Genomic DNA, 14,278 nt, shown 5'->3' with positions numbered 1-14,278 from the left:
CATAACATTAATTATAACTATCTTAGTCCAATATACATCAATAATATTAATTATAACTATCTTATTCCATATGCATCAATGGTAATTTTTAGAAGAAATAGTGGTGATAGCAATGGAAGAGTAAGTGAGGTGGGTGTTGGTGGGGATTGATATTTGGCTTTCAAGCATCACGCCTTTCAATCTCGCACTACAGTCTATATTGAAACAACTTTGTTTCACAATTTAATACAGCATGTTCTGACATGATTAATTTTTATATATTCATTTATTTGTTCATTTATATATATCTCATCATATTGTAAAAGAAAAATAGAAACATATGAACATCTACCCTTCTCATATCATCTACCCATACATATTTTATCATGATTGACAGTTTCAAGAATTGAAATGGCTGACTGAACTGGGAGTCATTACTGAAAAGAGATAAACCTCCTGCTGAACAGGATACTATCAACTACATGATAACCTAACAAAATAAAATTCACTTAAAAACTACATAGATTAAGAAATGTCATTGAAGTTAATTACTCAGAGTTGCCACCTGCATGGAATACAATAGTTAAGTTAGTGTTTAAATATTTAATGTATTCAACATCAAAAATCTAATTAGAAATACTTATTTAATGAGGAAAAAATAATGTTAACTCAATGACTAATACTACATTAGGCAGCAAACTGGCAATGATTTTAGAGCATAGGAAACAAAACCCTAAAGCTTTCTTCAAATTTGCTAAAGAAACAGAACCTCAGTTTACTATCTGCAAATCCCAGACAGATAAGTGAAATACTGAATGAGCAATTCAAAAGTGTTTTCACCTAATCTGTGGGACACGTGCAAGTGAGTAGACCAGATGAATCCTTTGCCATCACAGTAACAAATACAGAGACAGCAGTATTTGACTACATCAACATAAAAAAAAAAAGATAGATTAAATAAACTTAAACTCAGCTGCTGGTCCTCGTAGATTTCCCACAATCCTTCTAAAAATGGGTAAACAATCCCTTACAAAACCACTGCAGTTACTCTTCAAAGTAGTAAATTTCCAAGAAGGTTAAAGGAATGCATAATTTGTCCCATTCTTATAGGTAGAAACAGAGCAAATGCTAAAAATTATAGGCTTGTCTGTCTCTGATATCACATATCAGCAAAGTCATGGAACAAATTGTCAGAAGGAAACTAATCAAGTTCCTCAAAGAATATGATTTATAAACTAACACCAACGTAATTTTCAACAGAAAGGAGCTGTCTGACACAGATCCTGCAACAGATATGCTTGGCTCTAATAACAATTGCTGAACCACTAAAATTTGGATGTAATGCATCTCAATTTTGCAAAAGCTTTCAATAAAGTCAGTCATGGAATATGTCAAAAGTTATATGATCTCAGTATAGTCACAAAACTGGGGGAGTGGCTGCATGACTTTTTAAAATACAGAAGTCAGGCAGTAGTAGCCAATGAAACCATCTCCCAAGAAACAATAACAGTGAATGGGGTTACATAGAATACTATCCTGAGCCACTGCTGTTCATAATGGCTTTCTCAGACACACCCTCAGCTATACAGACAGCCATCTTCTCTAGTTATGCAGATGAAACAAAAGTATCATAGGTGATAACACAGGAGATGCTATGCACATGATTTAAATGTTGTATATAAGTGAACTGAAAAAATAACATGTAATTTAATGCTGAAAAATTCTCAAACCTTCCACTATCAGCGCTAAAAATTAAATGTAATGCAAGTAAATCATTGAACCAGAAGGGATTGCAGTCCTTAAATCACAATCAGTACATGATCTAAGCATTAACATGTGCATATTACTAAGATGTTAATGATAATGAAATGCTAATGATTATGAAGCAAATACATATGCGTGCACACATACATACACACAAACACACACATACATACATACACAGAGAAAATTTAGGAAAAACAATCTCTGAGTGTCCAAGTCACATAAGAGATGATACTCATAAAAGAGCTGGTAGCATGATAGACAACGCATCACAAGGAAAGCGACATAATATTAACATATATATTATGTGCATTTATAATTCTTTAATAACATTTTCAGAGAAAGAATGAACACTAAGTGCTGAAAATGCAAATTCCAGTACTTACAATTATCATTCATGTAATAGAAAATCTAAGCTTCCTCCTCTTCTCTTAGATGGATGAAATGAGATTTCTCTAAAAATAAATAAAAAAAAGAAACATGTTTTGTAAATAATAGTTTTAATGAAAGAGACTGGCAAAATGTAAAATCTGTGAATGGTTTATTGATTCTTACAACAAAATTTTTATTTTGATTTCACAAAAGCATAACACACACTCACTATTATCACAACACACTAATAATAGAAATCTTATTCAGGGGCGTGTTTTTTATTTTTTTTATTAACCCAAGGTAGCTGTCCCCCACTTGAAACATCCCTTATGCATGTTGTTTACCTTTTTTTTTTTTTCATAACCATCTCTCATGAACAAAGGCCATATTTTTCTGAATTCTCCTTATAATGTCCTTCCATCCATCACCAAGTGGTGATGACAAAATATCTTACAGTATTTAGTTACAATTCTTTACGTTCTATGTTCAAATCCTGCCAAGACCAACTTTACTTTTTGTCCTCATAGGATCAATAAAATAAACTACCAATCAAGTACTGGGGAGTAATTAAATCAAATAAACCTCTCCACCAAATTTCTGGTCTTGTCCTGTGGTAGTTTTATGCAAATTTCTACTGAAATATCAAGGATACCTCCATACTTTTGAAGTGTATGCAACATTATCTTTTGGAGAACACTGCATACTATGCAAGTTTTGTTTGGCTATAGGATATGTTTTGTTTCTGGTTTTATTTTAATGTTTCATCTGTTGAGCAGCATGAATGTAGTGTGAGTTACATTAATTAGCCATGTGGTGTTTGTGTTTCAAATATACTCTGTAATTGGAACTAAGTGTTTTAGTGTCAGACAATTACAAAAACACAGATTTAGAAATAAAAGTAATTCCAAACAGATATAGTAATTATTACAGACAGAAAAATTAATGAACTTAACAACAGTATAAAATGTCTAGTGCAGTGAATCACAATGAATATCAAGACATAGATCAGTTTTAAGGAAAAGGAGACAATAGAGGAATGTTCTACTAGAGATAGTGCTTTCTTGCCAGAGCAATACATTCAGGAACAAGCAAAAATGAGAGTAATATACCCTTGCATTATTATTGACACTGTTGGAAGCTGTTATATACCCTTAAAAGGATAGACAGTTGCAGGAGGCCCTGGTTGATAAGTGTAGAAACATGGTTTCCATGAATCACAGTAAAATATATAGTCCTATCTACATGGGAATGGAGCAAGTAAACAGGCTAGTTTTGTGTGCCACACACCTGCCTGTAAGCTCATACAATTATACATTATTATCATTACAATATTTCCAGTGCCATACAATGGTGACAGCCAGGGATATTGCCAGTGGCATTAACCCCTAACTCATTGCCTCCTCTGTAGTACAGTGTGGGCAGTTGTGAATACAGAGGTAACAAGAAATGATGTATTAAAAGGGGTTAGAACGATAAAAAGAAATAAAACATACAAAAGTCATTTCAGAGCTGAGTTCCATCATAGTTAGAGAAACAAAAGCAATGACAATGAGCAGGAAACCTGATGTTGCATTTGTATTAGTAAGAGCTATTTAGGGGCATTCTGCCTTGATGAACAAGAAAGGCAGAGAAAGAGAGTGATGAACCAGCAGTAGAAGTAACAAAAGAACAGCAGGTCCTGAAAACTGTTGTTGTTGAAAGAAAAACATTGGTTACATCACTGGTTGCAGTAAACTCACCTAGCTGTCAGGTTCAAAAGTTGACAACCAGCGGTCCCTTCTCATGATACTAGCCACAGTAAGTGACAATGAGGAGGACATTAAAAGTAAGTGAGTTGCAAACCGTCAGAATTAGTATAAAAGGCAATGGAAAAAAGTATTCACTAAGAAGATTCTGTCCCAAGTGAAGTAAAGAGAGTGTGCTAGTAATATACTCTTCCCAAGATGTGCAAAGAACTAATGCTTTTCTCAAATAACTAAAGAAAAATCTCAGCCAATACAATAAAAGGCTCCTGATACCAATAATCCTTTCTACTAAAGGCACAAGGCCTGAAATTTGAGGGGAGGAAACTAGTTGATTACATTAACGCCAGTGTTAAACCTGATGTTTATTTTATCAACCCCAAAAGGATAAAAGGCAAAGTCGACCTCAGCGGAATTTGAACTCAAAACAGCGACAGGTGAAATAACGCTAAGCATTTCATCCAGTGTGTTAACGATTCTGCCAGCTCACCGCCATGGTCTTGCTACGAATAATAAAAAGCTTATTGGTAAACTGGCAGAATCATTAAAGTGTCAGTAAAAAAAATGCTTTGCAGTATTTGTTCCAACACTTTTGTTTAAATTTGCCTTTCATCTCTCTCTAAAAACAATAAAGTACCAGTAAAGTACTAGGGCTGATGGTATAGACCAGTTGTTCCCGACCTTTTCACTACCAAGGACCCCTTCTATCTAAATGAGTTTTCTCACAGACCCCTTTTAATATGCTTATCCTTATGTGTGTGTGTGTGTGTATATTTATATATTTATATATATATTTTGAAATTTTGAATTTAGTTCACAGACCCCTAGTACTACCTTTGTGGACCACCAGGGGCCTGCGGACCACAGGTTGGGAACCACTGGTGTAGACTAACTTCATTTGTTGCAATCCTTATTATCATTGCAGAATCATTAAAGCACAAACAAAATACCTTGTGGTTTTTCATCATGTTACATTCTGAGTTCAAATTCCATTGAGATCAACTTTTAAATTTCATACTTACAGAGTCAATAAAACAAAGTATCAATCAAGTGCTGGGGGAGTGGGGACTAGAGGGTCAATGTAATTAACTGTTCCCTTCCCAGGGTCAATAAAATAAGTACCAGTTCAACACTGGGGTCAAAGTAATCAACTCAACCCCTACCCCAAAATGGCTGCCCTTGTGGCAAAATTTGAAACCATTATTATTACATCTGCCTTCACTAAGACGGATATTGTTGTCAGTCATGTTTGTTTGTTTGTCCATGGACAAGATATCTCAAAAACTGGTGGAGGAGTGTATATTTTTATTAATATGGTAAAGAGGAGTCTGAATGTGCATTTTTATTACAGTAAATTACAGATTTCTGATATTTGATTGATGGAAGTATTAAAATTTCACTTTTTCAAATATAACACAAAACTCTAAAGAAACCAATAACATTTTCATGTTTGCTTTTAATAAAGAGATTGGCTAAATGATCGGAAAAAAGAACTGGAGAAATTTAAGTAAATATATGTTCAAGGAGATCAGTTATTTTGTTAAAAGGCAGAAAAATTTATAAGTTAGCAATGACATGTCTAGTATTTATTGGTTATACTGCAGGCAGAGACATCACTGTGTGGTTAAGAAGTTTGCTTCCCAAACATGATATTGCAAGTTCAGTCCAACTGCATTATGGCATCTTAGGTAAGATAAAATGTTCAACTTCTCTAGAATGTTCCTTGTGCCATTCAGTAACAACTTTAGCTGTGTGAATTGGTGCATTATCATGCTGAAAGACTGCATTTCCCTCTGGAAACAGTTCTGCAACCATAAGATGAATTTGATCAGATAAAATGCTTAAATAGTCTTGTCAATTAATTCAGTCATGAAGGGGAACCATTGAGCCGGCGGATTTCCAAGATATAGCCCCCCCCCCCCCCCCGATCATCACAGATCCTCCTCTATGGTTAACAGTTGGAAGAAGGTAGTCTGGGTCAAATGCTTCTTTTGACTGTCTCCACATGTATACCCGGTCGGTGGTCGGAAACAAAGTAAAGGATGACTTGTCCGAGAAAATAACATTCTTCCACTGCTCTAGGAACCAATTCTGTAGTTTCTTACTACACTCTAAACGCTTTGCAACATTTGTTTTTGAAAGTAGTAGTTTTCTGATTGCAGCCCTCCCATGAAATCTGGCGTTGTGCAGCTCCTGGCAAACAGTTTTTGTGGAAACTGGATTCTCGAGGTGGTCATTAAGCTCTGCAGTAATTTTGGGAGCTGTACTTTTGTGATCCTTTCTAACAATTCGCGTAAAAGTCTGACGTTCCCTATCTGAAAGTTTTGGTTTTCTTCCAGAGTTTTGTTTCAACGAGGAGGTTTCTCCCTCTTTCTCAAAGGCTGTCATTACTTTCAAGACAGTACTTCTTGATACACCAAACATTTTGGCTGTTTTCATTATACCAGTGCCTGCCATACGAGCACCAACAATTTGACCTCTACAAAAGTCCGATGAATCTGTCATTTTAATGAATTTTCATTACCTTTTTCTAATGATATCTGAAAAGAAACAGCAATTTTAGCAAAATGTATTAAGCAACACTAATAATAAATCAAAAAACATAAAAATAAAAAATCTTTTGACAGTTTTATAGATATTTCAAAATTATGATGCTATGATACTAGGTGTTTCCATTATTTTGTCCAACCCCAATATGTATGTATGTAAGCATGATGTATGTATGTATGTATGTATGTACACACACACACACACACACACACACACACACACACACACACACACACACACACACATCTGTCAGTATGTATGTATGTGTTTATGTCAGTGAGTTCGTATTTCCCTTGTGTTCACTGGTTTGAAATCAATGACTTCCTGACAGTGTCATTAGCTTGCAGTCTACCATGAAAGTATGCCTTGGCTTATGTGGCATGTCTTGACATGTTATGTAATCTTTGTAAACAAAAGACTCACACCTATTGTACAATGTCATTCTAAAAAATAAACAATCACATCACTGAAATTTCAAACCTATAAAATAATATATGATAAATTCAAAGCAATATGAATAAACAAACATTATATTTGACAGAGTAATCTGAATGCTAAAGGTTTAAGAGAAAGTTGGCTGTTGTTTCTAGGAAGACAAACTATTGCATAGAGCAGTGCTCTGCAACCTTTTTTCACTTGCAGTCACTTATATTCTTTTCAAAATTCGGTAGTACACCTGAACTAAAAGTATAGGGAAAATATTATACTCACATTACCCTGTGGCACACCAGTGTGCCACAGCATACTGGTTGCAGAGTACTGGCATAGAGGAATCTTTATTTGGCTCCTCTTATTCTTTAATGCAGTGCTTACAAAATGTCATAAATCTACACTTCACACCTTCAACCTTAATACCCCTTAATCTATTAAAATGCTACATTATATTACAGTTTGAGTTCACTGGAATTCAATATTTTGCTCACCTATCCCTCTCTACTTCCACAAATGCAACAAAATACAGCAGTTAACACTAAACAAAGTGAAACCAATGACAATTAATTTCATAATTTATTAGAAAGTTTATAAATGCTACTATATTTCATACAATATTTCAACATGGGTGAAGACAGATTGGTGGCACAATCATTAGTATGTCAGGAAAAATGCTTAGTGTTATTATGTCTGTCTTTACGATATGTGTTCAAATTCCACCAAGATTGACTTTGCCCTTTGTCTTTTTGGGGTCAATAAAATAAGTACCAGTTGAACACTGAGAATGATGTAATCTACTTACTCCGCCTCTAAAATTGCTGGCCTTGTTCCAAAATTTGAAACCAATATTTCAACATGGGCTAATATTCCACTTTAGAAGCTATAGCTTATTGAAAAAGAAGTCTTTTATCTATTCCATCAACCATTCTTGTAAGCAAATTTTAAAAATGCTTTCTGGTATGGCCTCAAGTTTATAATTAAAGTAACCTAAATTTTTTCCTTCCATTTTCACAATCAGAATCTTCCATCATACCCACATTTAATCCTACAATCCTTTGTCCATACCAACACACCTTAGACTACTTTTGTTGTAATATAAAACTTCTCATTTTAAAGTATTTATATTTATGCTAAAACCTTCAATAATAATTTTGGATAAAAGACCTTTTAAGTTCTATGTTCCAAACAGGCTTAGTAATTCTTTCTACAACTGAAGGCCTGAAAATTTGGAGTAGGAGATGATCAATTACACTCACCCCAATGCATGTCTGGTACTTTATTTTATTGACCCTGAAAGGATAAAAGGCAATGTCAACCTCAGTAGAATTTGAACACAGAATGTAACGGGTAAAGATGCCCTTCAGTCACAAATGACCATGAGAATGCATCTAGAAAATTACCCGCTGAGGCAGAAGTCTAAGCAAGTAAGGTTGTTTATGGAAGACCAGCATGCATACCAGCCTCCCTTCTTCATGTCACCAATGTTGTCCACAGGAATGGTAAGGCTGATACAGCTTGGCACCAGTGACATTGCAACTCATTTTTTCTAGCTGAATAAACTGGAGCAACGTGAAATAAAGTGTCTTGCTCAAGAACACAACACAGCCCAATCCGAGAATTGAACTCACTACCACATGATTGTGAGCCCAACGCTCTAACAACTGAGCCATGCGCACAGAATGTAAACCTGTAACAAATGCCGTTAAACAGTTTGTCCAGTATGCTAACAATAGTACCAATTCACTGTGAAACACATATTTAATAATGACAAAGTTATTTTACTGAATGACACATCTTGATTGTATTTCAAAATAACTTGAAACACATTCACAGAGTATTTTCTTAGAAATGTGATTATAAAAAGGGTTTAAAGGACAAGATAAATTAACTAAAATATTCCAATATTTCTACCCCCAATTATACAGCTTTATTAGTTGCACTTTAAAACTCAAACCATGGTTTGTTTAAACCATGGGATGCAGCATGGCGGATGTGAACTATTTCAGCAAATGAACTTATTGAATCAATGGCAAATACCACTAGATGCTGAGCAGTCTGTAGTTGTGGCATGCACAGATGAGATATTTTAGCTAGCAAAAGACTAATGTGACACTAAAACTAAAGCCAGACATTCATGCTCCATTGCTCAATTGAGATATCTCATATGGAAGAGTTACATAGTTTAGAGCAAGTCGCCCAGCCAAATGATGAAAAAATTGATAGTATTTAAAACTGACAGATATTAAGGGCAAGTTCACCTTTTAACCAGTTTGGTTTACTATGCATATCAACAGTAAAGGAAAACTATGCTACATCTATTAATTAAAATAATTACTTTTATGAGGCTAATCCTATTAACTTCACTTAGAATTTAAGAAAGAAGTAAGCCTAATCATGTAAAGAACATATAAAAACAATTTAGCATTAAACTGAAGGACTACCCTACTTTTTAGTAAACTCTTACAAAGAAAACGTTGACAGTAACTTTGAAGTCTAAGCTTACTTTTTTGCATTCATCAGACTGTTGTGTCCACAATCTGATGAAGGCAAGCACCTGAAACTTCAAAGTCACTGTCAATCTTTACCTTGTGTAAGTTTAATATGTGTATGTGTATGTGTATGTGTAAGTGTATATAACTTCTAGATCCTGGCACTGTGCCTTCATAGTCATTAAAGATTTAATAATATCTATGTGTATATCCTTTTACTGCTATAGAATTGTATAACTTCTGATTCTCTACAAAGAATATCCCACTCCATCCAATGAGTTCTACATTAGGATGCAACTGGAGAAGCTTATCAATTTGCTCAAGATGAAAGGCATTTTTCTATAATCCTTCCAGGATTATAGAAAAGTTGACTTCAACAGAGCCAGAAATATTACAAGGCACCTTATGATAATAACTTATAAATAATAAATAAAAGTTAAGATAATAACATTGGCAAAGTTATTAGAACATCTTATCCAATGCTGTACTAATCCATTATACTAGACTAGGACTTTATCAAAGCCAAGAGGCTGAAAAGTAAAGCTGACCTCAGTGGGAATAAATACTACAAAGCATTTTAATTAATACTGTAATGACTCTTCCAGTTCACTGCCTTGATTCACTGCAGCGGTTATTATGTCTTAAGAAATCACAGTTTGGTTTTGCAAAATTGAAATTCACAAATGGATACATCAGATAAACGAACCATTCACTGTAAAATGGATCATGGACTTTACTACTAGATTAACACAACCTGTAGGTGTTAATAGTTTTATTCATGTCTAACTGAGGTTATATTCTCTTTCACATCAATGAAAGGATATACTCTGCTTAATAAATATCTCATAACTGAGTATTATTCCTTAGAAAATACATCATCAAACAAGATTGGATTCATTAAAACTTCCCAGCATAATACTTTCAAGTAATTTGCAAAAGTTATTGCAGTTATTTCAGTAACATGTTCTAGACCAGGGCTGGGATGCATGCGGCCTGCAGACTTAGCTTGATCCTTCCTTGAAATGGGTTTATTTAATCAAACATTTTTAAAATTTTATCAAAAATTAAAGATTGTAATGAAAAGTAAATAAGAAAAATACTACTGTTTTTGCAACAATAATATTTCATGTTGAATCAATGATCCTTCATTCATTATTGTAATAATAGCATGAGAAAGCAAATTGTTTTTAATTTTGTCAGCAGTGATTATTTGACTATTAGTGCATAAAGTATACAAGCAGCCCTCAAAATCTTTCTGTGATTAAAGTGGCCCTCAATGTAATTCAAGTTCGTCAGGCCTGCTCTAGACTCTCGTTTCTTTATAGCTATAAGCAGATGAACTTTCAGACTAAGTTCCTTCCTTCATATAGGCAACCATATTGATAAAATACTCAGGTTTCCTATTGTATTAACCCTTTCGTTGCTGTATTTATTTTGAGATGCTCTGTGTTTCTTTCAGTTACTTTAAATGTAACAAAGAATTCAGTAAAAGTAACTTAGCTATCATTCAGCTAGTGTTAGGAACATAAATTGTAAGTAAAGTTTGGTGGAAGATTTTAATTCAAAACTTATGAAAACAAGACATTTGTACTCAGAGCCAGAACCGGTTTCAGCCAGGTTGGTAATGAAAGGGTTAAAATAGTATTTTAATGTAATATCAGTTTTCTTATTTTTAAAAACAATGAAGCAAAATACAATAAAACTATAGATTTAGAGTAGACCTTTGGTCATGTCTATGCCAAAAACACATATATGATAAGAAATAATATATCAGACACTTGACAACAAAAGCAATGTTGTAATCACTCTCCTTGCCATTAAACCTACTGAAACAATTTTTCATTGAACACATTCCATTGAAAAATAGCAACTATTTCTGTGATCACCAAATACTTATCAGTTACTGCTTAAACTGTTAAGTTTCAATATAATTAAAAATTAGCAAACTGAATAACAAACTATTAGCATTCCTCTGAAATATAGTCAAGGATCGATACATCTTATGACAGTAATCTATCTTTATAACAAGATAATGCTGTATAAGTGTAAACAGAAGTTGCCTGGCAAGACAAGAGTCTTAGGAATCTGAATTAAATTCTTGTCAAGAGTTCAACTTCCATCTTAACAATAAAGATATTACTTTAATTACTAAGAAAAAGAAGGATTAGCATTTCTATTTTTAGATGGTTGTTAAAATAATTGATAGCAACAGACAGGTATGATATATCTGTAAATATTTAATTTGTATCCAACAGATGTTGGATACAAATTTCAAATCTGTTCCAAAATACAGTCATACCATCTTCAAAAATGACTAGTCTTCCTCAATTTGTCCTTACTACCGCAAAGGATTGTGATATTTCTCTTCATACAATCACAAAATACCATTTACAATTGAAATGAGAAATATTTTTCTCAAAGAAATATATCAGCTTGCAACATAAATATAATTATTTTTTTCTTTCCAATAATTGTGTTAATTATATTTTCTTAGATCTCCACAAGTTTTATCTTCTATACTAGTCTCACTACAATTAACATGTTTCGATATGTCTCCTTCATGTTGGTATAGACTGAATGTCGTTACCATACACCATATCATTATATCGGTCTTGGTCATTTCTTATTTCATCAAAGAAGTTCCAAATTTAGAGATATAAACTTTCTTCTTATATGTTCCTCAGTCTTCCCTTGTCATGAGTTCTCTCCACTAACAGAGTACAATATTTTTTCTCTCCGCACCTCCATCACCTGTCCATATCCCTACATTGACCAATACCGTTACCAATAAACTCTTTTCTCAGTTCACTTGTGATCTGCTTTTCATACAAGTTAACACTGTACATCCAATGAACCATACCAAACTCTGTTGATTATGTCTGAAGAACTTCCTAGCTAAGTTATTCAACTACAGACGCCATCAATCTCTCATCTTTTATGTCAGCAGTTTTCTGTCAATTTACCAGCCATATTGCAATGCAAATTCACTGCAATATGTGTTAATGGAGTTCTCTCCAGCCTCCATTGAACTATTTCTGGTGAAAGTTTAGTTACATTTACCATACAACGACAATCTAATCTTCTTTAAGAACATCAAGACAGAATTGTTACACATACTCATATCTAGTAAAGAGACTTACACCACCCTTTAACAAAACAGTTTGAACCCTCAAAATCACAACAAATCTCTGATGATTTCTAATGACAAGCTAATATATATAATACCCCAATCATTTTACATATTCTTTTGAACAATTCAAAATTAATTTACTCAATTTATAGATATTAAACTTCCTTAAGTTACTTGGTTTGTTTCTTAACCTAAAAATGGTTATTCATAAATTAAGAAAGAAACCTAATTATTTTATTTTATATATATATATAATGCTCAATATATATTTAATGATTTAGCATTCCAACTGGTTAAACCAGTCTATAATAAATACATGCTGTGGTTCAAACAACCACACCCTGCTTTAGTTATACTTCGTAGATAGATAAATATATTTAGACTACTAATCTAACATGTAAGTACATGACATATAAGAGAGATAATCTTCGAAAGCTATGTAGCATAAGTATCTACAGTCAAGATCATTTATACAGTACATATGTGTGCATGCTTGTGTGTGTTTGTATGTATTTTTTTATGTGTGACAGAAGCAGTATTAATTTCAAATAGTAATCTATGTATCATACATAAAGTAGACACATCATTGAAAGCCTAATTAACTGTGGTATTCCTCCTGAAATAGTGCCTCTCATAGATGTATGGTGTTTGATATATTTTCACGTTTTTAACACAGTACATGTATAAGAGATACTATCTTAGGACAAATGCCAGTTACTTGGTTACTTTCAATGATATATCTGCTTTAAGTATGGTACACAGATCTCTCTCTCTCTTTCTCTCTCTATATATATCTCTCTCTCTCCCTATATATATATATATATATATACATATATATATATATATATATATATATTTATTAGAGATAATGGTGTCATTGAGACCCAAAGGTGTCAGGTAATGCTGAATAAGTGCTATAGACAAACCTTAGTTAAGATCCAGATTCAGTAATATTGCGAATAAAGGGTTCAACGTTGGTTCTATGTCAGCGTGTGTATATAAGACTTTTTTGCGTTATAAGATAAAAAACCAAGGCTGTATAGATATTAGAGCATTTATAGATAGAAGGTCTTACAGCTGTTTCTAGAATATTAATTAATAATAATATCCCTTTATCAGAGACGGTGTGAGAGGAAAAATTAAGTCATAGTTAGTTTCGATGTGATACAAATAGAGAGTGAGGTGGAGGAAAGAAAATAAATGTAAGATATGTATGGGTATTGAATTTATAAATCTGTTTTATATCTTAAATCCGTTTTATATCTTACATCTATTTTCTTTCCTCCACCTCACTCTCTATTTGTATCACATCAACACTAACTATGACTTAATTTTTCCTCTCACAACGTCTCCGATGAAGGGATATTATTAATTAATATCCTAAAAACAGCTGTAAGACCTCCTATCTATAAATGCTCTAATATCTATACAGCCTTGGTTTTTTATCTTATTACGCAAAAAATTCTCATATATACACACACACACACACACACATTATGCACAGTACTGTGCATCAGAAGGACTGAAATGAATTAAAATATTAGAAAACCTAGTCGTGATAGAAATATCTAGAATACAACAACATTCTTTCTATGCCTTGATGTGCAGAAAAAATGAGGGAAGAATCTCTGGACAGACCTCTTCACAGTTTGCTAAATGCACCTCAAAAAAGATATATCCAGCTTGCTTCCCTAATCAACAGCATAAAATATTCAACCGTTATATAAAGCAGTTGTAAATGAGTTTATTGCCATAGTGGATAACTTAATTTACATATTTGTGCTTTTGAAGGCTTGCCATTAATTAAACAATACATATTT

General features: G+C 33.3%; 2 protein-coding genes across 7 annotated transcripts in view; one reads left to right on the top strand and one right to left on the bottom strand.

Annotated features, from left to right (window-relative positions):
- Positions 1–14,278, top strand: part of LOC115211016 (potassium channel subfamily T member 2-like) — a 752,122-nt gene that overhangs the window by 223,445 nt on the left and 514,399 nt on the right. The window lies entirely within an intron of this gene.
- The window catches only part of LOC115211004 (glycosaminoglycan xylosylkinase-like), a 411,994-nt gene that overhangs the window by 310,326 nt on the left and 87,390 nt on the right, over positions 1–14,278 (bottom strand). For 4 of the 5 annotated variants that reach the window (XM_029779846.2, XM_036501514.1, XM_036501518.1 and 1 more), the window contains one exon: positions 2,130–2,198. The exons of the other annotated variant lie outside the window; for it this stretch is intronic. The gene's annotated coding sequence lies outside the window, so the exon portion shown is untranslated. The remainder of the gene's footprint in view (positions 1–2,129; positions 2,199–14,278) is intronic. 5 annotated transcript variants of the gene reach the window in all.

Source organism: Octopus sinensis, linkage group LG1 (genome assembly GCF_006345805.1).
Source record: "Octopus sinensis linkage group LG1, ASM634580v1, whole genome shotgun sequence".
Taxonomy (NCBI): domain Eukaryota; kingdom Metazoa; phylum Mollusca; class Cephalopoda; order Octopoda; family Octopodidae; genus Octopus; species Octopus sinensis.
Note: the sequence above shows the minus strand (reverse complement) of the source record. Positions and strands in the feature narration are given on the sequence as shown.